This window comes from Corvus moneduloides, chromosome 11, assembly GCF_009650955.1.
Source record: "Corvus moneduloides isolate bCorMon1 chromosome 11, bCorMon1.pri, whole genome shotgun sequence".
NCBI classification, from domain to species: Eukaryota; Metazoa; Chordata; class Aves; order Passeriformes; family Corvidae; genus Corvus; species Corvus moneduloides.
Window position 1 is genome coordinate 12,515,002 of NC_045486.1, and position 27,016 is coordinate 12,542,017.

General features: G+C 45.2%; 1 long non-coding RNA gene across 2 annotated transcripts; it reads left to right on the top strand.

Annotated features, from left to right (window-relative positions):
- LOC116449540 lies at positions 1 to 26,924 on the top strand. 2 transcript variants are annotated; one of them, XR_004242415.1, is made up of 5 exons: positions 1 to 14,428; positions 15,219 to 15,267; positions 23,141 to 23,326; positions 25,245 to 25,620; positions 26,706 to 26,924. It is a non-coding gene; the product is annotated as an uncharacterized LOC116449540 (long non-coding RNA). The 2 variants fall into 2 exon arrangements; XR_004242414.1 differs by lacking the exon at positions 23,141 to 23,326 and having other exon boundaries at positions 393 to 14,428.
- Positions 26,925 to 27,016: the final 92 nt, after the last annotated feature.

Consider the following 27,016-nt stretch of genomic DNA (forward strand, 5'->3'; position numbering starts at 1 on the left):
CTGCTCCAGGCTTTGTTTCTGGGTTTGTCTCTTGAGTTTGGAGAGACCAAAATGGTACCCCTTTGCTCTGGAAACTATGACTCGATCTGGCTGGCACAGGAGTGATATGACGCAGCTTACAGTATGGGAACTGTCTCACTGCTGGGAAAAGTCACTGAAAGGTCTGCTAGTTAATTAGCAGGGGGATTGTAAATAGCTAAAACCTGACTGAATTCCTCTGTCAGCTCAGGACAGGATCCTCCTGCCACTCCTCTTCCTGCCTCTTCGCTCTTTGACCACAACTGGTTATTCTGGAGATAAATTTTCTTCTCACAGCTTCTGCTCCAGTCACTACTATGGTTCACTGTGGCTGTTACTTGTTCCCTCTAGGAAAACAAGAAACTCAGTGCTATGGAAGAGCAGTATTCTCTCAGTCTCCTTCACACCCTTCGTAGTATTTCCCTTTCCCAGGGAGAGGCTGAGAGCAGAGGCAGCCTGGCCAGTGCTGCTTGACTTGGATGCTGCTGTCCTCTCTTGCTTCAGCTGGTGGAAAGCACTTGAGGTAGATCTGCCTCGGCTGTAGCTGAATCACAACTTTTCTGAGCCAATCTGCCTGTGTACTTATGGCTTCACAGAGCCTGGTGCAGGTTCCTCATCCAGCCAAGAACCACAGCCCATGGCAGACTGGGTGGTGTAGAGATACCTTGGTGATATCTTCATCACTGACCAGTGCACAGGAGTAGGGAATCGGACACTTCTTCACTCAAGCCTCCAAACCCTAAGGCTATGAAATCAACAAGCCTTCTAGAAGGTTTATTTCCTTCTTCTTCAGACACTTCCAAGAGCCCCTGGAGGAAACCTGTGTTGATATCGGCAGTGCACCCTGGCTGAAAATGCATCAGAACGTCACCCATCTCACAACTGTGTGTCCTCCTTTGATAAAAAGAAGACATTTCTCATCTTTCACATAAAGATATTTTCCCTACATGCCAACCCAATCCCTTCCAATTGCATGAGCTCAGAAATCATCCCAAATGCAGTCTAAAAGTAAGTTGGAAGCAGGCATCAGCAACTGTGTTTGTGGAGAGAGGAGCTATCCCAAGTGCCTACACCAGCATTGCCTTCATTGGCCTCAACAGAGGGGCTTGTGTGAGCCAGCACTGACAGCACCAGGCCCCTGGCCAGGGTGTGAGCTCTGGGCTGGGAGGACTTTGCAATGATGGGAAGAAGAGTGTGGGAGGGGAAAAGGGAAGAGTAGTTTGGTTTAAAGATACTGTCCACAGTGCTGATTCACTGGGCTAATCGGATCTTGGTGGCATTTTTCCCCTGGTATCTGCTCTGTGCGTCTGTCGCTGTTTTTGAGAATTTATCTTTCTCATCAGAACTTGGGGTTTTTGTTGGGGTTTTTTCCTCTCTTCATTCAATGCCTGTTAGAGGAAAACATTTAAAAACAAGATGTCCTTTTCTTCAGAGCTCTGTTTGGTAGATCAGAGCTGCGATAAAGTCTCTTCTCATGTTGATTTCCATGGAACATGGGTACCCCATGGGCAGTGGCCAGCCAGTGCTACCTACAGCCTCTGCTGAATTCTTTTTTTTTTTTTTTTCAATAGAAGTTCTCAGTTATCCAAACTTTAAAACTTATTTTGGGGCTATGCAGCAAAGGCTGATGGATGGCCATTTTATGTTGAAGCATGCCTGTGGCATAGACCCTGTGGGCAAGGCTCTGGAGTCATTCCTTAAGTGACCCTATCAAATGTGGGAAGTGGCAGACTGTGATTGAATGGGCAGCCCTGATGGGGCTGGAGATGCAGAGGAGCACTGCCTTGCCTGGTCGCTATCCTCCCAGAGAAAAAGCCTAATGACAAATAGCTGAGAAATTTTTATTATAGTTCAAGTTCTGGTACAGCTGCTGGAGAGGTTTGAGCAAGTCTTGTGGAGCTCCACTGTGTCCTGTATGGATTGAGGTGAAGCCATGAGCTAAGTTGAGCTCGTAATGACCAGTGTGCCAAAACTCTGAAATCTGCAGATTTGGAAAAAAGGGTCCAAGTCTTGGTTATTATCTGCCAGCTGAAAACTCCCCTCCAACCCCTGTTGTATCTGTTTAGCTGAGCACAGCGTGAGAGGGGGGCTGCTTGGGGAGTGCCTGATAAAAGAACTTTAGCTGTGCAAAGCTCCTTTGGTGAGACTTCTCCATAAACATCATCTGTTGTGAATTCAGCCTTGCATGATTACAGGCAGACATCTGTGTTGATTATGTGGGTTTTCTGGAGGAAGGATTTTAAAATATGGAAATGAATGGAGGTATTTGCACAACCGGTTAGCATCCGTTTCATTTTATTATTGAATATATGTCTCAGAGAAGAGCTTAGAGATCTTAGGTCAGAGTAGGGCTTCACTGAACAAGGTACAGAATATGCTTGAGGAGATACACCTTGCTACAAATAGTTTGAGACAGTCCTAGCCAGGGCAGACAGCTGAGCAGAGGGAGGGTGAGCATGAGGGGTAAGGTGACCTGCTCAGGGCTGCGTGCAAGAACGTAGGAACAAAGCTGGGCCAGGCTGCAGCTCTTCTGGCTCTGCCCAGACCTCAAACACTGCTGTGCCCCCAGGCTTATGTGGGCAAATGACAAATAAGAATTGCCCTGTAAATCAGTGATAATATTGCTATAGCTCTCTCTGGTGTTTTTACCATCCTTCTCATGGTGTCTGCCTTACATCCTGAGATTTTGAGGAGATAGATGCTGCTGGTTTTAAGGATAAAGCATGATGCTAGTTTTACACCTTTACTGCATTCAGAATGAAGGGACAATAAGAAAAATATTCTTGTTTAAGAAATATCAAAACTCAGAGTGGTCTCAAGAGTGTGTATTAGCTTATAGGTCTGTATAAATCAACACATCTGCTTGTAGAAATTCAAGAACTTGAGATGAGGCAGTGAAAGGAGATCAAATACAATTTTAGGTGTAGATATAGGCTGTTCTGTGGTTTAGCACACTTTGGTTGAGATTTAGACATGAGTGAAAATCAGAATCCTCCTTCTCTACAGCTGATGTTTTCTGCATTTCAATTTTCTACCATCTTGAACATTGTTAATGTAGGAGATCAGTTGAGGGTTATGACTATCGCAACAGTGTTACCAATGGGGCTGGTTTGGGACCAGCTCCAACCTGTTTCTTGCAGGCAGGTTCTGACACAAGGCGTTGAGCCATTAGATCCAGGCACCAAAAATGTAGAAATGCCAGTTGGCAGATGTGTCCCACTAACATGGAGCGACCCTTGTGATGGCTCTGTTTTTGCTGAGCAGCACCCTAACCCAAAAGGCGCATATGGAGTTGGGAGTAGGCCACAACCAGGAGCCCTCTCCCATCTTGGGGTGAGCACTTCTCCTTCACACAACTGGCACGCTGGCAGCAGGACCCTCAATTGAGCATGGATAGGCTGTCAGAGGGACCCCAGATTAATGTGGCTTCAAGAAAACCTGTCCTCACCTTCTGTTTTTTTGTCATCACACAAACCTTCAGAACCTTTCTGTGGTACCAGGATGGCCGTTTGTTATGGTTATCACAACGGTAAAGTTGTCATGGGTAAAAACATCCCACTGTCCAGAAACACAAGAAAATAACATGGGCAAAGGGGCCCATCCTCCACACCCCCCTTCCCCTCATGACTCCTCCACACTCAGGAAGTGGCAAGGCTGTCCTGTGTGGCCAAAAACAAGGCAAAAGAACCCTAGTGAAAAAGGGAGTTAGGGCTGATTGGTAAGCCAGGCATGGGCACTGAACATCTCTCAAGAGATAAGTCTCTGATGCTTGATTCTTTTCAGTCCTTTTGGAGGCCGTGATAAGGAGGCGGCAGTTGCTTTGTCAGGGTTACTCACGCTCTTTGTGCAGCGTGTTCAGTCACTGAACTTGTTCAGATAAGACAAACATCTAAACTCCATTTCCGGAGACACACACCAGTCTTTGCACTCAGGCAATGGTTATACTGGGGTGGGCTGCTGGAGACAGGGCTGATGATGAATGCTCGTGAGAAAGATGCTCCGTTGTAGCTCATGGTTCCCGGTCTCCTTTGTTTCCCTGGACCTCCAAAACTGGAGTCCCAAGTGGTCCAAATATCTGGGATGCTTGGCAAAGGTGGCCACAAGCATTGCAGCAGTGGAGGGGGAAGTACTTCTGAAAAACTCACCAAAATTCTATGTGCTTTGTGCTGAATAAAGCTGGACCCGCACAAAGTCTGGTGACATCCAGACTCATGTGTATCCCCTTTGCAGGATTTGTGAGTCATCAGCCATCAGAATAAAACTTGTTGTAGTTAGTGAGTGCTTCAGTTGCTGCTGAAAGGCAGCCACGAGGGAATAGAAACATGATTGATTAAAGAGAACAATGTCTGGGCACAATTGTTTAGGACAGACAGTGCAAGAAAATAATGTAGGCAACTGGAAATCTACAGGGAATTCTGTAAGGTGTCAGGATGTGATAAATGCCTGGGGTAGAAATCAGTCTAGCTGTTACTCAGCATCCTTGCTGCAAGAAGTGCTGGGGCAGCTCTGGTCACTCTAGTTGGCTGGAGCTCTTTTCCAAACTCACACAAAGCAAGAGGTTTGTCTGGGGAGCAGTGCTGACTAGAAGGAAGAAGCACTCCCCATTCAGTGACCTTAATTTTTTCAGCTTCTATGCTTTCTCTAGAGGGTTTCCAAATAACTGCTCATCTTGGTTTTTCCTGAGAGCTCAGAGGAGTCTTTCCCTGAACTGATGAGCAGAATTGCATCAAATGGCTGGAGCTGTCCCTGCAGGAGCAGCAGACTCAGAGCAGTCCTGCTGCCTTGGCAGTGAAGGTTATGGGAAGCTGTGTCTGTGGGTGTTATATTTTCTATTTTGAGACTTAACATGAAAAGGTTGAGATACAGCTTATGTAGAGACTTCTGGGCGAACAACAGCATCATTTGATTTTTTTTGTCCTCTTTTTTTGAGGAGATGCCTCATGAAACTGCCATTTCGCACAGGACCAGTTTATAAGCCAAGTTGTGAGTAACAGACAGGTGTTACTTGTCCTAAACTGGGCTCCTAGTTGTGTTGTTGTTCTGCACTGAAAATGAATCTACTTTATATGCCTCCTGGAAGCCCTGGAGGGAGAGAGACTGCCAAAACTTTGAGAACTTGTTTCATTATTCTGTCCAAATCTCCCCTAAGATCTCTTTGTGAACAGATTTCACATAGGGAAAAGATTTTCACAAAAAGTCTTCATTCCCCTCCTTAAACAGACTTCCTCTAAAGGCCACCAAGACAGCTGGGGACCTTTAGCACTCAGAGGACCTGGTCCACATTGAAAGCACTGTCCCCACAGTGTCCCTGGGGGATGTTTGTCCTGGTGACCCTGCACAGTGCTCAGCAGTTGCATCACTTAGGCATCTAATTGCATTTATAACCCAAGATGCCAGGTATAAGATGCCAATAAATTTTAAAAACCCTGCAATGGAAAGGTTATACTATATATTACCAGGCCATTGAGGATGCAGTTCTGTCAGCACAGGGTTATTCAATTAACTGGAATCCAAGCAATTAGTATGGCACAGTTTTATTGTTTGGTTTGGGGTTTTGTTGGTTTTTTTTTTTTTTGTTAAATTCTACTACCAGAGCAAGGATTTAAAGTGTTCCTGAATTTCAGTGACATTTTTGTTCACTGCCAGTTGCCCAGAGTAAAATATTAGGCCTAAGGCATGTGCTGGTATCATCCTGCTGTGAACACCAGCAGAAAATCCTGTCCTGAGAGGTGCTTGTTCTGGGAGGAATGAATGGACATAGCCTCCCTCTCTTTCCTCGTGTTGCACTGGATTCTCCTTTACAGGTCACCCAGCAGCACTGTGTGATTGTGTGGATTTCCCAGCTTTTCCCAGGCTATTTTCTTCGGGGGCTGGGAGCAGTTTTGGCAAGCAGTGACCTAGTCATGGTCCATGACCAAGTGAATTCATGACCTCATGGTTCCCAGTTTTCCCCTGTGTTCTGCTGATGTGCTGTGCTGGCTGGAATAACATGGTCTGTGTGCAGGCAAACCCACAGAGTCCTGTTGTCCTATGGCAGTGTTTCCAGGGTGGAAATACTTCTCTTGCTTTATCTGAACCTGCCTGTCCATGTCCCAGCTGCGAGGCACCTGCTGTGCACCTATCCCATTCAGGCTCCAGTGCCCTTCTCTCTCCTCAAGCTTTAATTCCATCCTTGCTTTCCCCATCCCCAGACCAGCTGCCTGCCCAGATGCAAGGGCTGTCTGTTCCCTTCTTGTGGAAGGCAGCTGCCTGCAGCAGGGAACTCCAAAAGCTGCCCACGTCCTGAGCATTGAAACTTTGTTGTTTCAAAGTCACTTTGACCTGAGTGCTGCAGCAAACGTGTACAGCGTCTGCTGCCGCTGCTTCGCATGAGGGAGCTGCAGTCAAATATTAAAAAGGCAGCAAGAGCATTAAATTATTCGGCAATGGAACATTGTCATTCCTCCATAAAACTATTTTGACCTGTAGTTTTCTATGGAGTCCATTGCTCTTAAATGTGCAGTGAGAAAGGAAATTAAAAATTAATCTTTATTTCCATCTCAGAAGAAAACCTTAATTCTCTGCATTGAAATTATACTCATAATCCAGGGTAATAAATTATAGTTTTTAATTGCAGCTAGTCACAGCCAATCAAATGGGAACCTCTCTCTTTCTCTCTCTCTCTCTCTCTCTCTCTCGCTTGCTTTAACTTTGCTATACAGAAAAACTCATGGAGTGCTGGAAAAAATTCACATGCATTGACCCAGGCTCTAATATTGTGTGGAGCAAGGCCAGGATGTATTAAAACACCTTCTTGCCTGGCACACTTGAGCCAGTGACCTGACAGTACCTCATGGGCACCGGCTGCACCAGGCACACAAGCACAGGGAAATTGATAAATTGTACCATTCCCACATGGGGAAAGTGTGGTGTAGGATCTTGTTCAAGGTTATGGCGTGAGTCAGTGTTGAATGAGGAACAAAATCTTGATCTTGGTTCACCTGCTTTTGACTCCGAGACAGAGCCACCCTTCCAAGCAGAGGATGGGAACCAGGATGCCCTGCTCTGGCCCACTGACCAATGTTGCTGACCTTCAGGCATCTCAGCTCTGACATCAGACCTCTTCTGGCAAAAAGGACAGCTGGTTAAAGCAGATGCTTTCCTTGTGCTTGGTGTCTGTTGCAAGTAACCTCTGTGGTCTTCCACGTTACAATGTGTTGCAGACAAGTGGAGTGTTTCTTGGGATTTGACGTTGCTGTATTGCCTATGATGAAAGCCAGCTTGCAAATGGGCTTACTGAGGTATGGCAACCTTTAGCACAGCCAAGGAATTCTCTGTTCCCCAAATGATGCTCTGCATGTGCCAGCTCTTTCCATTGCTGTCCCACAACATCTAGCTGAGTGCTTGCACACTCACCACACTGCTGGATCATCCTGTCATCCCAGCCCTTGTGTAGTGGTGCTTGGCCAGGGGTTGTTGCCTCTAGGAGCAGCCCATAAGGTGTATAAACACCTGTGTAGTGCAGGTACCTGAAATGTTTGCATAGCACCATTCTCCTGGCAACTCGGCCTTGCTGGTTTGTGATTTTTTTAACTCCATTATATCCCAGACAATGTGATAGACCTGTTTTAACAAGGACGATTTTAAGGGTGGCTTAGCACTCCCAAGCTCAGCTAGGGAAAGGGAGAGCCAACAGGAGTGCAATCCTCAGCTGGAGGGAGAAGTAGTGGTAGTGGGAGTTTTCTATTCTGATAATTACTCCTAGCTCTTTCCTTTTTTCTTTTCCTCAATTATAGCAGTATGTGGAAGAATGGACAAGTGAGAAAAAGGATGGAGAAGTGGCAAAACCACCAGACACAGCTGTGAGAATGAAATGAGGTCCACGTGACATAAGAAGCCTTAAGTGGTTATTATCAATATAATCGCAGCAAAGATGTCTGTTAGTAATCAGGATTAACCTAGTATGTCTCTAGTCATTGATTTGGAAAAGACTGTAAAATCTCTGCAGTGAGGATCTTCACTCTGTGGCCATTCCTTCTGAGCAGTTCAGTCCTGTTAACTGCTCTGAGAACAGTGGGGGGAAATCCTTACCCGAGGATGCATGAAAAGGTACAGACAACAAAACCTAACAATATTTTTGTGCAAAGCACTGGTGTTCTTGATTAATAGTCCCTAGATTGCAGACAGGAGGTTTTATGGGGCCTTATTCTGCACTTTTTAACACTGGCTGTTCCTAGAGAGTTTTAGGCGGACAAAAAGAAGCATTAGCATGGGCAAAACATGCTTTTGCCATTATGACAGATTAACACCCCCCAGAAATTCTGCTGCCCACCTTCCCTCACTGGCAGTGAGCTGCTATCTCTGGAGGATCTCTGTGTGCTCTGCAAAGGGCCCCAGTGCAAACCCAAATGGTGCAAGCCCTTCTCCAGGTGACTGGCTTTCCTGGTTGGATGACCAGCAGCTCCACATTAGCAGGACAGGTGTGTGCTGCAGCAGTTGGGCAAAAAGGTTGATTTACCCACGTGAAATTTCAAAAGGGGGACATAAGTGGTGTGAGTGGGAATGGCTGCCCTGAGCACCTTGGGCAGAGCTCGTTCTTGTGCTCAGCTGCCTCAGCCCTAGTGCAAGCTTGAAAGAGAATTAGATGGTTACAAGGAAATAAATTTGGCATCCTGGAGTTCTTCTGCCATCTTGACTCTTCCATGCATTTTGTTAGACAGAGATCTCACAAAAATGTGTGTATTCTGAAGGGCTGCTTCTGTCTGAAGTTGTGGGGATGTTGATGACCAGTTTGCACTGAGCTGTCCTGTCCTGCCTTTGCTGCTATCAGAGTGCAAGTTTTAGCTAAAGGTAGCTTATGTGTGCTCATGTGTGGTGAGCACACCTCTGGTTTCTTTTATCTGAGCTGCTTTTAAATGTGAAATCTCTCCCTGAGCAGGATTAACCATGTCATAATGAATCAAACTGCTTGGAGGCTTTTTCTCATGATCTAGTTGAATTTGGCAGTTAACTTCCTTCCTTCTCTTCTAGTTCTAACAATTGGATTTACCTCTAAGTTATCCTTCTTTCTTGGAACATTTTAACAGGAATCAGAGCTGCATATCTTTTCCACTCTTTCATTGTTTTCCCTCCTAAAACAGTTCCTCATAATTCTTGGTCATTTTTTATTCTATCTTTATTTCCCACTTTCCCTCCTAGTTTCATAAAAACAAAGAAAAGAAAAATGTTGAGCCTCTTCTCCTAGACTGAGAGACTGTAGAACAGCATACTTGGATTGCTGCTGAGGTAAACAACACAGTTTCTTGTGGTTCATGAAAGTGATTCTTAAATTTTGAATGAGACAGCTTTGTGATGCAGAAAGCTGAGACTGCCAGTTATTCAACCAAAGCCTCTGCTTCCCAACAGGGAGCAGTCAGGGAGAAAGGAGAACACCCAGTAGACTGTGTGTATACAGACAAGGCTCCTTCTGGAAATTAAATGGTTTATCTAAAGTTATCAGACTGCTGACTGCTCTTTAAAAGAGGTACCTCTGGGCTGGGGAAAGAACTGCAGTTCTATTTGTCAAATCTGAAGGAAGAATGATCCTGGAATTTATTATCCTATGTGTAATTTTTGTATTTAGCAGAATACTGAAAGCAGGATTTATGAACTAAACAAACCTGTTTCCGGAAGATGATGGCAGCTCTGTGCCTTTAGCAGTAGTGGCGGCACAGTGAATGTATCTCACCAGAAAATCTTTTATTTTATAGCACAATAAAATTAGTGAATGAAAGCAAAAAGAGGTATAATGGATCTGGGTTTTAACAAGCATATGAATCGGTATCTCATGAGATCTTACATGAAAAAAACATAATTGTATTTTGCTGGGAAAAGACATGTAGAGAACAAAAGGAGAATAATAGGAGAGAGAATCTTGTGACCATGGTTGGAGATTTGACTAAGATGAGTGACCTGGTGCTTTGGGCCTCAGCCAGTGGGTTTAAGTCCTTGCTCTGCCACAGACTTTACAAGGACTCATCATTTCCCTTTCTGTGTTTTTTTTCACATCACTTCTTTCCTTGGTTTGCCATCATTAAACAAAAAATGATACTATTGTCCTTCCTGCTTGTGAGAATGATGGCATTTAACATTGAGAGATTCCATGAACCGCAGGAGTGCAGACCATGCAACAATATTGGATTTTTCCACTGTCATATGAGCAATTATAACAAGTTATCCATTTTTCATTGTTTCATGCTTCATGCACAGGGCAGGCAGACTTGATTTGCCTACGATTTTGTGGTAAGGCAAAAAAGATTTATCTGATGTTTGGAAATTTCCTGTAATTGCAGCACAACAGAAAAAAAGGTCTTTTGCTTTTCCTCCATCCTGGAAATGGGTAAGAGGAGCTCTTTGGTGAGGCCATGCAGTGACAGTTCAGACTCATGGCCATGTCATTTAGTGTTTGCGTGGCTTCCTGGTGATTTGGAATGAAGGGGATTGGCTTCTCTGTCCCCCTGCAGCCTGGGGACACTGCTGTTCCTGGGCTCAGGAGTATTTGCTATGCCCACTCCCCTGAACACATGTGCTGGCCAGAGAGATTGTCTCTAATGTAGGCTGGGCAGCTCTTCCTCACACACTCTTCTGTATCAAACACTTCCCACCTTGAAAACTTCCTTGGTTAACTGCTCATTTCAAAATCGTTATTAATGTATTTGCACAGGGATTTTGGAATTTAATTAGCCTCTTTTGAACTGTTCTTAGAATGTTTGTCTAGAGAAACAGAAAATCCCTCCATGACTTGTTTGCTTTCTCCATTTGTTGGTTTTCACTGGAAGGGGAAGATACCGGCGGGGTTTGCAGGGCTACATCCTCCTGGTGCCACTGGTGCTGCAGCTGAGGATAAGCCACAGGCTCTGCAGAGGAAGCAGCTGGTTTTGGGGTGCATCAAGGCCCCTCCTGGCCAGGGCTGGGTTCATGTGTTGGCACAGGCTGGGCTGCTGAGCACGGTAGGACTTGGCCAGCTGGTGACAAGGGGCTGTGCAGTGTCCCAGCACACGGCTTGCCCTTACTGCTGACCCAGGCATGTTTGCACCCAGACAGCCATGCTGGCTGAACTGGGCTCCCATTTCCCTCTTCATGAGTTTCCTTCGGGAAATTCAAATCCCTGAGTGAGATCTCACTTCCAGAGACCAATTGGCACAGTGTGATTTTCATCTCACTTTTTGGAAGCGCCATGTTCAGAGTAGCAGTTCTGCCATACCCCATCCAGAACATGTTGCAGGCTGTGCATGTTCATGTGTGCAAATCTGCAGGCTCTCAGTTTTCATTTGAAGGCTGGTTTAAGTTGGATTTTCTTCCTTTTGTCTGATCCTTGAGAAGCCAGGCTGGGCAGAGCAGGACGGGGTTTCTGGTGTTCCCTACTGCCGTGGGAGCACATGCACTCTCCTTCTCTCTGGCAAACCACAGTGGTTATGACCACTGCCTCTGGTAGTGTTGTATTGGTCCCAAATTGAGGAAGGATGACTAACTTAATCACTCGATAGTTTTGATTTCTAAAATTAAACAGCCTGCCATATGTGCAACCCCGTTACTATATTTATGCCAGCAGTTAGCAGACAGCACCAGCCAAGCTGGAGAGGCTTTGCAGCTGCAGCTTGTGCCTGTGCTGCTGCTGCTGCTGTGAGCACACAGATGTTTCTTTGCCCTTTCCCCAAATGCAACTCTGTGGACATTTCTCCTGTGGAAACAAAAGCACTTGTACTCATAGAACTTTCTGGACACTCTTCAGCCATTGTTTTGTAAACGTGTCCTGATGCTCCCTGGTGAACCTCAGCTCCCAAGAACGGGTGGAAGGATTCAGGGACTGGATCAAACCCAGGAGACAGCGCAGCAAGCCAAAACTGAAGGCTCCAGCCCCAGTGCTCAAGCACGGACAGCCAGTGAGCTGCAGGGGCTTCCTTGAGGAAATGGTGGGTGCTCCCCCAAAGGAGTCCCCTCGAGGGCCATGCAGGCCCCAGGGAACACATGGCAGCTGGCTGTCCTGGGTTGCCTGGGCTGTTCAGTGAATTAGGGGGATGAGATGCCCTTTTTCCACCATTTGTTTTGTAGGAGCTCAGTTAGCACCATGCAGATTTATTTGGATTCTAGGAGAGAGGAAATAAGATGAATAAGCAGTGGATAAAAGCCAAGGTAAAATGTACTGAAGTGGAAGGAGTGGACCCTTGTTTTTTGGAGGAGGGCAGACTGCGGGATGAGATGTTGGTTATTACTTTGGTCCAGGCAACATTCCTCTGTGATCTTAGACACGTTGCTTGACTTTGTTTGCTAGCAGGAAATCTGGCTTGCCTGGCAGAAGGATTAAGAGATGGAATGAATATTTAGCACTAACTAACCAAGAGTGTTTGGGTGAAACTGAAATATTTTGATGTATTAGATCTGATTTTACCAACTGACTTGGTGACTTATAGGTGCTTTTGTTTGGTGTTGAGCAAGTGTTACTGCAAAGCATTAGCAGCATTGTGTTTGGGTAGGGTTGCATGTGCTTGTTGAGTAGGTGGCAGAAGAGGGTTTGTTTTTCATTTGCTTAGGTTTTTTATTTAAAACAATTGGAATCCTTGGGGATTTCTTTCTTGTGGAATGGAGCTATATGGATCTGGCATCTGTATGTAATAAAAGTAGAAAGTATCTCTGACCCTTAGGGCAATGTCAGATTGAGAAACCTGTACCAATTAGGGCAGAAAAAACCAAATTATCGTTAAATTTCTGTGCCTGTGGCACTCTCTCCTCTAAGGATGCATGAATGGTCTTGGGTTACAGGGATACCTCAGAGCACCCAGGGGTGACCTACATACATCATCACACTGTGCACTAACCTCTCTCTTGTCCCTGCAATTTTGGAGATCATCTTCCATACCTGAACATCATTCCAGTGTCCATAAACTGTCTAGAGCTAGTTCTTGTTTAACTGTTGCAGCTGCATGGAACTTGCATGCACGGATCTGTTTTCATTCTGAAATTTCCCCACAACACGCAAATTCTTAGAAATTTCATTGATGTACAGAGCAAAATGAAACACTGACAGGCCACTTTTTCAAAATCTTCCCTCCAGTATTTTGGGGGGAGTGTGTGGTTTTTGTTTCAACCTACTTCCTTCTGCTCTTTGTTTATTGGGAGCAAAGGAGGAGGCTTGTTGGACTGATTGCTGTTGTTTATTGAGCTTGCTTCCTTTAGGAAGATTTTTCAAGACCACTGTGGCCAGCACAGGGAAATGCCTTCCTATGCTCCACCTCTGCTCAGAGGGCAGGAGTCTGGCATAAAAAAACAAACAAGAAAACCTTGGGAATAATCCTTTCTTGAAAAGAGACAGTCCAGACTCACAGCATTTGAAGTTTCCTGGAACCAGGGATCATAATTTCTGTGGATTCACAGAACCTTAAGATTTTGTACCTTAAAACAGCATTTGCCTGTGCAGGCAAAAGGAGCCTTTATGTTTACTGTTTTGCTTGTGGTTATTTACAGATAATTACTTAAAATTCTCAGGTGTCTGGATAGCATGGAGTATTGGGAAAGGAGAAGAGATTCTTCTGTGCCAGAGGCAGCATGGACAGCAGGGAGGTGGGCTGGCTCCTCTCTTTGGCCTGTTGCCTTGGGTGGGTCAGACTCCCTGCTCAGTTTCTGCATCCCAACAGTACTGTGTGCCAGCATTATTAGCAGTGATACATTATAAATTATTAACATTTGGAAAAGGTTTGAATTTATTTGCAGAGAGCTGTTCTGGGCAAAAAAGATGAATAGTTTTTTGGCTTGGGTTGGATTTTTTTATTGTTTAATTCCCTTTTTTATTTTTCATTTAGTTAGCTAGGTTTGAGTCCATACTTTGACTCATATTTTAAACAGCAGCATCAAGGATCTCACTGTTTATGCCAGCAGGGCATTTGGCCCTCTCCACTGTGCTCTCTGCCTCCCTTCTGAAAGGTGATGTGGGATGTATTGATCCCAGCTTTTAGGACTTGTTCTATTTCTGAACCCAGACTGCAGTGTAAAGTACAAACACCATTTTAAAAGGGAAGATCTATATTAGAATGACAAAGAGAATAAATTAAAGCAGCGTCCCCTCTCTAATGGTCTGCAGGCAGTCATTAAGGAGGGAATGTCCACTGCTGTCTACCTGAATGATGCTTTAGAGTCTTCAGTACCAGGGGACTTCAGTGAGCACAGTATTGATTTTTGTTCCTACATTAAGCTTTTAGCTTTGCAGATGGTTTTCTTTGAAGTCATTAACATTGCAATGTGCAGCATGAGGGGGAAATAGCTCTGCTGCTGTGCAGGTACCACCTCTGATCACTTCCTTCTTCCCTTCCTCTGTTGAGCCATCATTCAGCTGATGCACCTGCAGGAGAGTGAGGAGAAAAGGAAGTGAAGTTGCAAGCCAGGACAGCCTTGGAACGGGGTGAGGAAGAGCAATTTTTCCAAAAATTGGCAATGTTTAAAGCTTTCTTAGTGGTTGTGAGCCTGGGGTGGGGGAGTTGGAACACAGCCAAGGGCTGTGGCTGAATCCTCTGGGTGTACCTGGCTGTGGGTGTGGGGAGGCTGTAGCAGCTCAGTGGGGGCTGAGAGCTGCCATCAGCATGTTTATTCCTGCTTGAACAAAGAATCTTAGGTAAATTCAGCTATCAGGTAAGCTCAGATTTTCCCACCTCAAGACTGAGGACAGTGAAGTGGTGACAGGGAAACATCAGAGGTCTGCTACTAACATCGGACTGAGGTTTGCACCGGGCCCCAGGTTTGTTAGTTAGAGGATTAACACAGCTAAATCAGTAAATCAAGATGGTTATGGTTGTTTCAGATTTATCCAGATCCCTGTTTGAAGGGATCTGCTCACAGACAGGAGCATGTCACTGCAGACACAGCTATGCTGCTTGAAGCAGCTCATTCCCTCTCTCCCTTCCCTCTGTTACTCTTCCCTCTCCACGTCTGGCTTCCTGCTTTAAGGGCTGACCCTCACCCCAGGGGAGTGGGAAGGCTGCTGCAGTATATGTGGATGCTGTGGAACTGTCATCCTCTGGGCAAGATTGCAGAGACACCCACTGGTATGCCCGGGCAGGGCGGGGATTATCCACAGGGGGAATGGTCTCCCAGTTGTATTGAGGGGGAAGGATGTTTGTGTCCTCTGCTTTTGTCTGTGTACATGAGCCCTACAGCCTGAGTCCTTCAAGTCTAATGATATTGTTTCATTTCAGGACAGGACAAGGAGCTTTTGCCCTTAACACTCCTGACCTTGCTGCTGTGGTGAGTTCCTGGGAGCTAGGGATGTCTGTCTCTCCAGTTACAGAAAGGAGGGGGATGTGATGTGGTCACAGAAGTGAAAAGGGCCCAAGTCCTAGTGGCTTCTGTGTCACCCAGCCCTCATGGCTATTTTAATGTCAGTTCTTCATGGGAAGGAGGGCCAGAAGGGACATGGAGATATTGTCTATTGCCTGCCACTGCCCCAAGGTGGAATCAACTTGCTCAAAGATTTGTTTCTGTGCAACACAGCACAGGATGGGCTCTGCTGTTCTGACCAGCTCTGCCTGTCCTACTCCCACCAGACCCTGTTGGACCCCTCCTCTGCAGTGCAGATGGATGCTGCTCACATAGGAAACTGCAGCTCCCTCCTCTCTCTGCACTGCACAGCCTTTTTGGGGAATACTGCAATGTCAGTGCCCAGTTATTTGCAGTAGCAGGTGAAGGCAACCCCTCCCAGCGCTCTGGAGTCACAACATTTGGTCTTCCGCGTTGTAATCCTCCATCTAAACCAGTAACTCTCACACACAAACTGTGTGTGTAGAGCTGGAGCATTTCTTACAACTTGGTTTGTGCTTTGATTTGGTTTTTAATATTTTCTTCTGCATCATGTCTCCATCAAGACAGCGCAAATAAGAGGCGTTTGTTTTCATGGCTAGAAGGTTTCCCAGGCTTGCTGTGAGTGAGTGTGCTTCAGGAAGAGAGCAGCCTCCCACCTCAGCAAGCAGCAGAGAAAAATTTTCTTTCCTTGGTCTCCTCCCTCCCCCAGTCCACTAGTGTGTCAAAACCTTGAGTTTTGTGTAAAGTTGTTAAATAAGCTTCTAGGCAAAATAAAAGATCAAAAGGGGTCTAATTAGCTGCAGTCTGCTTAGGAATTGTGGTTGTTCACCTAGTTTTATAAATTGACACTTTTAACATTAGAACTCAAAGCAAAAAACGATGTAATTATTCCCTTTTTTTGAAGCTTAGGTTTAATGTCTTTATTGAAAATTGGGTACTTCTGTGGCATCTCAAGATGCTTTATTCTATCAAATCTGGAGCAAGTCATTTTTCATTTTGGATTGTAATGTGGTATAAATGATAAGGGCCTGATTCAGAAAGCTTTTTTTTTGTTCCCCCCACTGGCAGCCTGACGAGAAAGCTTCACAGTCACCTCACAATAACCCTGAAGATAATCTAGGGTTTGAGTCTTTGTGAAGCTGCTCTCTCTAATACAAGGGAAAGAGTGAGATTTCTGAGCTCTTAGTTAGGGTGCCCGAAGCTAGCTTGTCATCACAGGATTTTTAGTTCTTTTCATATCTCTTACCAGTTGTAGGATGCCAAGGCAAAAGTGTATTTCTCCTATAACCTTTCAGTGCTGTGATCATGTCTCTGGGAGTACTTTGTGCCTAATTTAAATCTCAGAGAGGGTAGCAGGTGGTTGAATGGAGAACATCTGGTGATTAAAGCAACGGAGGAATGAGAGAGAGATGAGTTCTGTTATAAATTTTTCCGTTCTGTTCTGATATGACCTGGTCATTCATCTTGTTTCCCAGTCTCTGATCATTTGGATGTACCATGCATGAGTCCATTTCACGTGTCCAACCTCACTAAATTTGACCTCAGTAACTTAGAGCAGCATGGATAAATGAGGGGAGGGTCCTCATGAAGTCATGTTAGGTCTTGGATAGGTTATGAATTTTATTTATACTGTGGCAGGACTCACAGGCTCCATTTAGAACCAGAGGCTGATGGTGCTGGTGTTTAACTAATGCAGAGGAAGTTGTGGTGCCTGCCCTAAGACCTTACCACCCATCAAGACAAATGGCAAATACAGGATTTGTGTGAGGGTGATTGCAGAAAAGGGTCAGTCCCTCAGTGAACTTTTAACTTTTTTTTGGTGTTTATCTAAAAGTCCATGCAAATGGAGGTGGGTTTCTTTGATCTGAGAACTGTCTTTTGTAATTTCAATTGCTCCCTGGCTTGTGTCAGAAATACTATGAGTGGGGTCTCCCTGGGGTTTTGCACAGCCCAGGTTTTAGCTGGGCTGGGAGGGACGTGAGGCAGGATTTATACATCAGAACAGGACCTGCAGTAAAGAAATTTTTATTGGCATATTTTATATTGTCCTAATTCAAAAGTTTCAGTTCCTGATGATCATTCTGGGCATAGGTTCAAGGCTTCATTTGCACTTGGCTCAGCTCAGATGTTGGAGGAAACTTTCATGATGGGAGACAGGTCCTTTTCCTTCAAAACCAGAATTTTTCAATAGATGGTAGGATTGTATTAGAGCTTCATTTGAGAATCCAGAAAGGATTTGCTTGAATTTTTCCAACTCTGCTTCTCTGATGCTGTGTGGTGATTAGAGGAGAGCTTTTCAGGTGTCCCTCTGAGAGTCTGAGCACAGTCTGGCTGCTTGCATCTGTGGCATTTTCGGTAATTATACCTCACTGAATGAAAAGCTTGGTACATCCATATAAAGGTTTCCCTGAGAGAATGGATATTTATTCTTTATTAACCCTAAATCTTTTTATTGGCTAACTAGCAAAGAGACATTGGTTTCTAAGCCTGAGACAGCTGCTTTGTGGAAAAGGTTCAATTATTCTATATGCATGCTCTATATGGACTGTGCTGCCATACAGCATAAGCATAGTCCAAGGCCTTTTCCCATTTGCTCCTTACAAGATGCCCAGTGGCTTCAGTAGGAAGAGACAGAGCCCAAGAGCAGCTCTGTGAGCCAGTGCAGAGAAAGGTGGATGCAGTTCAGTGGATAATGGAACATAAGGCTGCTGTGAAGGGGAGTTCGGCCCCTCTGTCCCACCCAGAGCGAGAGGAGATGGATGTTCTCCCTGGCTGGGTGTTGGGTCAAGGACTCAGATGTTGTGGAGCTACTCTGTGCCATCAGACTCGTTGCTAGGAGGGTTTGTGTCATGCAGAGCATCATCCCTGGGGAGCTGAGTTTGGACAGCACAGAGCAGCTTGCATCTGGCTCTCACACTGCCAAAGTGGCCATTAAATAACACTTCAGTATTTTAGAGCTCAGTGGTTTTGTTGAAGTATCAAATAAAGATTTTCTTTTAATTTAATTTAGCTTTATCATCTGGTTGTGTGGCTGACATGAGTAGGAGCACTGAAAAGTCTGCAGAATGCCCAAAATACACCAGAGAGTGAAAATCCTCATGATTTCGTAAACTATACAAATCAACTAACTGGATTAATAGTTTTGTGACCTGCAACTGAGGAACATGAATGTGTGCACATGTTAGAGGCAGGAAACCAAACTTCCACCAGAATACACAGCTGCTTCTTGGGTGAGGTGAACACAATCTATGCTTTTTATTTCATCTTCCCCAGGTAGCTTCTACCAATATGCCTGCTCTAAAAGTTTCATTTAGACACATGTGATTTTTTTCCTTTTTTTTTTCCTTACTCCTCAGGAACATGCAAGTCTTGTAAATTCCTATTATTGTTTAACCCAAACTGGCCAATACACTGGACAGCTGTCCCTTGAATCCACTGTATTGCCTCTAGATAATGCCTGGCGCTTCAGTGTCAATCCAGGAATTCCCAGGGTGTGCATCACCTGGTGGGTAATAAAGAAAGAAATTCTTATCTGAACTTGGGGTTACAACTGCACATTATGGAGCTGGATTAGACATGTTGTTATATGTATTATTGCTATGTTTTGACTACCTACAAACTAGAGCATTAATTATGTAATTACATAACTTATGATTACCTAAAATTTCTCCCTCTTCAAGTGGCTGTTGCAAATTTGTTCTTTCCTCTGATGAAATGACCTGTCATCTGCACATTGTGATTCATTTAAAATGTTGCAACTGGGTTATAATCTTCATTAGTTTCACAGAATGCATCTGAAACCAGGGATAGCCCTTTTTGTTTTCACTGAAACAAGCAGCCTTGGGTGTTGATGTGTGTCTCCTTCACCCAGAGAAGTCTCAACTCACTTCTTGAGGGTTTCCTAGGTTTCAAGAATAAGCCTCTCGAGAGCAACATTAGCAGCATACGGAAAACAGGGATTTGTAAAACAATATTAACTTCTATTAATTTATAAACTTGATTTCAGATTCCTTTCTTTTGACCATTTTGTTTGCAGAAGCATTCGTCAGAGCACTGGGTTTTAATTTCCTTTCAACTGACAAATTTTGGAATCAGACAAGATACATTTCTCTGATTACTGCTGGACAAGGCTTGTACATAGAGATAGTGTCTTTTATTAGATGCAGCAGCAAGGTTGGAGAGCTCAGGCAAACTTTGAGGCGCACGAGCCCTCCAAATCTGAACCAGAAGCTGTCAGTGCTAAGCATATACTGAATAAGCAGCTGCTTGGGGTTAGATATGTGTGAATTAGACCATCTCAGCAGGGGGAAGAGTGCAGGCTTCTCTAGGTTATAACAGCAACTGGGAATCGTTGCCAGATTATTTGTAAGCATTGTCTGGTACACAGGTGAAGGGTGGCAGAATTGTACAAGGAAGAGTCTTGTTGTGCCTTAAGTATAGGAAAGACGTGTTTCTCTTGAGTGATCTAATAACAGCATGAACGTGGAAGTTCCTATTTCATGCTTAGAAGTGTGTGTCCTTCTGAGATTGCTCACATGCACTTCAAATTTTCTTTCCTATTAATCTCTGTGGGTTTTGCAGGAAGCTCAGAAAAAGGCTTCTACATTTACAGCTCTTTTTGCTCTGACACAGGCAGAGTAATCTTCAACATGGAAGCTCAAACCCTGTCCCTGGAGTTTCAAGCCCATGGAGAAGGTCATATATGACTGACAATGGGGAGCTAGTGAGATCTGCTGTTCTGGGTTTGTCAATGATTAGCCTGGTCTGACAAAGGTTCTACCATGAGCATTGTGGTAACTTCTTAAAGTTGATTGGGAGCTATTAAAGAGTGATAAAAATCAGATATTTCTGACCATGGTGATCAAAGGAGGAATTCGGTGATAGTACAATAGGTGCTTGGAATTCTCCGGGCATTGCCATCAGTATTGTTTAATGACCCAATGCTATGGCTGTGTTGGGTAAATAGCAGCTTTGGCAGGTATAGAGACAAGAAGTCCTTAGGACACAGGGGTTTCAGAGCAATGACATAACTCATCTGCAAACTGCCCACTGTCCTTGGACACTGGTGGTTGCCATATTGTGACTGTCAGCCAGAAGGCTGACCCCACTTGCAGAATCCTGATTTATTCAGAAACCTGCATTATTTCCTCTCAGGTTTCACACATGTTGCTTGTGGTCTAAAGGCAACAGTTCCACCAGCTGAGCTGCCAAAGGTTTCTTTCTGGCTGAGGTTACACACACACATGTTAAAAGCTGCTGTCAGGTGAATTTTGCCTAATAGGATTCTGAATTTCCCTCCTTTTTTAAGAACTAGGGTAATTTAATGCTCCTACCCTAACTATAGGAATATACTGATTTGGGAGCACAAATCTTCCACTTGCCACACCGAAAGACTTCAGCAGCCTGTGCTAAGAAGTTGGGAGCTCAGCACATGGAAAGTGTTGTGCCTGCAGCTCAGTGAGTGGATTCACTACATCCCATGGAATCCCAAAAGGTTTTTACCCTTGTTATCTTTCACTCAAAACTTGTGGGCATCCTCACACAGCTTGGAGTGCAGAGTGGTGGCTGGGGGGATGTTGGCTTCCTGCATCCCCGGCCTTTGATGCCTGAGTTCCCCAAATTCCCTGAACCTGCCATGCATTAGAGCTGTGTGAATCTCCTTGTTCTTGCTGCCCAACAACCAGCAATTTCCCAGGCATCAAGTACATGTGTGTGTGGTACTGAGTCATTTCTTTGGGGCTATTGTTTAAGGCTTCAAACCATGGAAGGAAACCAGGAGCCTGTTTAGATGTCACTAAAGGTAACTGGTTATTTTTATAGATTATATTAAAGTAAACCAAAACTGCACAAAAAGAATATTCAGATTGTGAAGTCAGGACTTTGAAAAATATTTTTGCTGCCTAACTATCACAAATCACTACAGAGCATGTGCAAACTGATTTTTCGGGGGCTCATAACTTGGCCAAAGGTACATTACTCTTCCTGTAAAAAATTATTCCCTGGCACCATTGTGACCTTTCTGCCAAAATTTAAAAAAGTGCTCCAAATTATAGCACTGAGACAATTCAACCAAAAGCTTGCATCAGAGATCAGTTGTTTGTTGTTTTCTCTTTTTTTAACTGGCGTAAAAAGTTTTCCTGTAGTGGAAGATCTGCATTAGCTGAAATTTTCATCCTAAATTCCAGCAGGGCAGACAACCAGCATCGAAAGCTTTAATTCAAAAGATTAAAGTCTGGCAAAATTCTAAGCAACCTGAGCCTTGTAATAGTGAGTTTTGTACAATGTGGTCAGCATATCAAAGGGAAAATTTTTTTTCTGTCTGTTTTGATTTTGATGTCATTCCATCAAACATTTAATTGGTAGACACAGGATTAGCTACAAACTCATTTTGAAGCAATGAACAGTAGTCAGACATAAACAATTGGGATGGGGGCAAATTACACAAGTGCCAAACGATGGGAGAGATTATTAACAAGGGGCTTTGCAAACTGTGTCCCTGAATGAACAGAATTGTTGCAGAGCAGAAAACAGACCTTGAAATGGTCTCTGGTGGAAGGAACAGGGCTTGTATAGCACAAGGGAGTTCACCTACATAGCAGCCTTGAGCCAGGTATGCAAGTGCTTGGGAAAAGGAGGTCAGGTTGGGACTGTTCTTAGTGTGCAGGTCTGCCATCGGAGTCACCTGGGCAGAGGGTGATGGACTTTGACAGTATGGTGCAGCTGAGTGGTGGCTTGATCCAAAATCCTGCCAGCCTGCTCTCCTGGGGGAACAGCAGGATAATGTTCTGGTGGCTTAGAGGGAATTTATGAGGTTAAACTGGAGGTTATGAGGTGAAATTGGCCCCCATGCAAATGTAGGTCAAAATGCTAATATGTACATTACACAAAAACTGTGCAGGCAGGCAGCAAACTTCTTGAAAAATCATGCTAGCAGTGACCAGACCTCAGACACCATAAAATAAGGAATAACCTTTGCTAATTCTCAGACATCGCCCCTGCAGACGACTGCAGGCCAGAGAGGCAGGTGGGACTTACTCAAGGTCTTATCTGGAGCCAGAGCACAGCTGAAGGTTCATTCCCAGGTCCACGGTCTCACTGCTGGAACAGGCTGCCAGGAATTACTGGCAATATGTTTGGTTTTAATCTTTGCACTGCTCTCCAGTGAAGTTCTCCAGGCTGAAGTGCCTGGAATTTATCTCCAAAATATTTTGGAGGGGAAATGTGATCATAAAGCTAAAGCTTTGGGCTATGCATGCTTCTTTTCAGGCTCCTAACGGGTTTGAAAGGGGTAAGTGTTAGTAACCTGCCTCCTTTGTTTTTTGACAAGGAGAGTAATTTAGAAAAACAAAAACCAAAAAACCCAAAACCGTTTTAATCCCTTACACAGAGTTCATGTCAGCTTTAGCTTAACTCAACCCACGTTGCAGGAACTTTAGGAGGCATTTTATGTTTTTCTAAATTGGTTTGGGTCTCTTCCTGCTCCTATGGCTATGTCACTGGCTGGGGCCAGAGCTGTGCCACAGCTGGCACACACAGTGGGTAGCAAAGTCCTGCCCTTGGTGGCAAAAGTGAGAGACAGCTGCTCAGCCCCAGGAAGAAGTTCGCTGAGCAAACAGTGTGCCCAGCCTGTGCAGAAGGGCTGAGCCTCCAGTTCCTGTCCAGCTCCTGACACAAAACCCCGTGCTTCCTCTCCTGTATCTCTGGAGCCTCGTAAGACTCTTCCTCTTCCCAGCATATCAAGTTGCAGCTGTCTCAAGCTGACTGGCAGCAGATTGCTGCTCCTGAGTCTGCCCTTGTTTTTTTTTTTTTTTCCAAGCAGAAGGAAAAGGCTGGAAGTTCCCGGTTTCTACAGTCACGACTGTCCCAGCGAGCTCATATCTGCCCTGTTGAGAGATGCCGGCACCCTCTGGGCGGGGTGAGAGCATGAATGCAGCTGGGGAGCACCAGTGTCGGGCGGGCATCGTGCCTGCCTTTACCAGCCTGACGGGAACAGACAGGGACAAAGGTAAAGCTCGAGGCATGAAAAGGCTGCTTGTTGCAGCGTTTCATGGCCAGTGAGCATGACCAGCCTTCAGGGCTAATTACCAAAGGAGAGAGAAGTATGTTCTTGTCAGCAGACCTACAGGGTTACTATTTAATGAAGCAGATATGCAGGTAACTTGTTCAGTGAGCAAGTGACTGACTTGTGTCCACAAGGATGTAGGTGTGTGTGACAGGACGCTTCAGGTGGCTTTCGACCCCTGGTCTTGTCTCTAAGTGGAGTTGGGCACAACTCTCAGCAGTGACAATCTGTAGCCTGTTTCCCTCTTCTCCAGTTTTTCCCCTATACCTCCTCTGCTCTTCTTTTACCTTTTTTCTCTACTATTCTCCCCTTTTTAACAACCCTAGCAACTCTTGTTTATTCCATCCTGTCCTTTCATAGCTCTCCACCTTATTTTTCCCTCCTGTTTTTTTAATTACTGATGCTAAGCAGCATTGAACAGTGGTGTCATCACTATTTCATCAGGCCTGCCCAAGTTCCCTGCCAGTGGTTTATGGAGCATGTGTGAGCTGGGAACAGCCAGTATCCTCCGTGTGCTTGCATCAGGGTCCCCCACCGATCTCAGTTTCTCAGCACATCTGTCAAGTGTTACTTGTCCTTTTCTTGGGACTGCCCGTGGAGGTGTGCAGGGGGTTGTGAGCTGTGCCAAACCCTGGTGGTGTGCTGGCTGGGTTACAGCCAGCGTGAGGATGCCTCCATGCTGCAGGAATCTCTTTGTATTGCTGTGTAGTCTGATGCCAAAAAGTTACTTCTGTGTTAATCCGGTGCCTGTGCTGGTCTCTATAGGAGAGATGGGACAAAACATGTGGGAATTAATCAAATGGAGATTTTTTTTTTTTTTTGCCCAAGTCAGTGGGTATGGACAGATCAATGGCTCTTTCTGACTCCTAAGCTTGTACTCTGAATTCATACAATTTAGTCTATCCAGCATCACCACTCAGACTTGTCCTGACTTCTAGACTGGAGTAGGAATTACTGGGGAGGAGTAGCAATATCTACAGTACAACACCTCTCACAGTTTTTTATGGGAATTACTCATTTACCTCACTGCAACCTGTATTTTGATCTGATAGCAGCTACACTTGGTAGAGGACCTTTCTAATACAAAGGTGATTAGTACACACATATTAGACAGTTATGGATCTCTTCTACCAGTGTCCCTTGGGTATTTACCAGAAAAGATAACTGGATTGTCAAAATTTTACCTGTACCTCCCATGGCATTGGGAGGAACATGCCAATTGAAAACTTAGTGTGACTGCAGAGATTTTGAAGCCCAAGGTGTGGATGGGGAGCACAGACTGCAGCAGGGAGGCTGGTGCAGAAGTGAGATGCATTTACAGAAGCTCTGGGACAAGACACACCATGTCTATCTGACCCAAGCCTGCTATGCCCTACCTTTGGGCATGACCCTCAGTTTCTTTTCATTGGAAAATATGGCAATGTGAAAAAACACTTTGACTTGCATGTTCCATGGATTTTATGCTGTTTTCTCTGTAGAGAATGTTGGGGTTTTTCCAGGAATACTAAGCAAAAATGGATCAAGGGAAAGAGTCAGCCTTCCTTTTATTCTCCTTTTTGCTACATAAACCACTTGATATGAGGCATTGAGATGTTTTGGAATACAGTTGTGAGCTTGGCCTCAGTTCAAGCTGCAAAAGTGGCTGCTACCCACAGGAGAACAGGGGGCTGGGATATGACAGTCTGCACTGCACAAGTGCTGCTGGTCCCAGTCCCTTGCTCTGGGCCTCTACGGACAAGACAGGCTGTGGCAAAGCAGTCCTTGCTGGCTCCAGGACCTGTCACTGGTCCACTTGCAGTGACACCAGAAAACACATTTCTTCACAGTTGTGCTGCTTCACATACTCTGTTTCTACCAACAGGTTCCAGGCCAGCTCTACGACTGTGCCAGCCTGTACTGCTCCTGGGAAGGGTCCTCCTGCTGCGCTGGCTGCCGGTGACCTGTCAGGGGACATGGAGCTGCTGGCTGTCACAGCACCAGAGGAAGCAGGGAAGGATGCAACAGAGTTACAAACTGAGGTGGAAGGAGCAGAAAAAGCAGTAGCAATGCCAGAAGTGGAAAGCCCAGTGGGGACAGGTCTGGGTGGGAAGGTGGTCACTCCTGAAGGAGCAGCGGCAATTGTGGCGGGAGCATCGGAAAGCCCAGCGGCAGAAAGAGTTGCTGAAGCATTTGCTAGGGCAGCAGAGAGAATTGCAGTATCAGAAGTTGCCAAGGTGTTGCAGTCAGCAATAGCTGAGGTAGGCACTCCTGCAGCCCCACGTGCTTGATGGGGGAAGGGGCTGGGGGTACTCGCTCCCCTGTGCTGGGCTCACAGATCCTGAGGCATGGGAGGCTGCAGCTCCAGCACCAGAGCTAGCCCTGACCTTTCAGCCTTGCCCTCAGAACGCCTCAGGTGGATCAGACCATATTTCTACTTAGCATCAAGCAATGGGTAGAGATTTTTATTTTGGAAAAATTGAAAGCAATGTCAAAAAAAAAAAAATCTGAAATTCCTGCTGAGAATTTGTGCTCTTTTCCCATCTGGTTTCCCTCTGTCTTTTAGATGAGCTTTTTTTCATGATAGCGGGCACTTTATCATGCCTGGTATAGTTAAGGTTACAAAGCACTCTCCATTCCAGCCCCGCTGGCCACATGCTCATCCTGTTCTAAAGCATTCATATTTGGGGATCAAAAAAGGTCCACGTGTGGTGTTTGCTCAGCCGAGAATTTTTATTTGACATTTGAGCAATTATGGCTTGTGTTGTTCGTGAGTTTGCTGAGGGTGATAAATGCACTTTTCCCATTTGAAAACCCTGTCTTTTAACATTGACGATGTGGTGACAGATTTTCAGCAGGGATGGGAGTTGGATTTGCCAGGGCTTAGTGCCACTCCAAGCGCCAGATTTTCAGCTGCGTTCAGCACCCAGCAGCTTCCCGTTGGGTGTGAGGCCTTTGGACATGTTTGTTCCCATGTGTGGAGCTCGTTTGAAGAGCTGCCTGCCTGCAGCACCACTGAGCATCTACCTCCTGCTTTCAGGAAAATCTGGATCTCATCTCCCTGGGCTCTGATTTCATTTTGGTGTGCAGGGTCAGCTTACTGCTATCACTGTTTCCGGGGCCCCAGAGCTGTCCTGAGCACATGGAATTTCTGTAGGATATCTTAACTTATCCCTCAGCTTGAGCAAGTGGCTTCACTCAGGAAGGACTTCTCAATGTCTGTTTGAGTTTGGTGTCTGACTTCTGGTGTGTTCTCATGTGAATAGGTACCTTTATTTTTAATATCAGCAGTTTGTTTTCTAGTGCCTTTTCCAGTGTTCATGTATTTCTTCTCTTGACTTTTCAGCTCAAAGGGAAGAGGAGGAGCATGTGGATAAAGCCGAGGAATGCCACTCAGCGGGAAGAAGGTTGGATGAAAGAGGGAGAGGTGAAATGAAACGGAGAGGTGACGTTCTGGGACATACCTCCTAATGGGGAGCTTGTACCATCACGCCTGCAATGCAATAGGGTTGCCAATCACATCTCATTTGTGAACCACTATACGATTAAAAATAAATATATGGCATGTTCTGCATGCAATAGTGTTGAGGGTCTGTCAAAGGTCTTTGTGTCCTGGTTTTGTGAAAGGTAGCTCTGCATCTCTTCCTCAAAGATGAG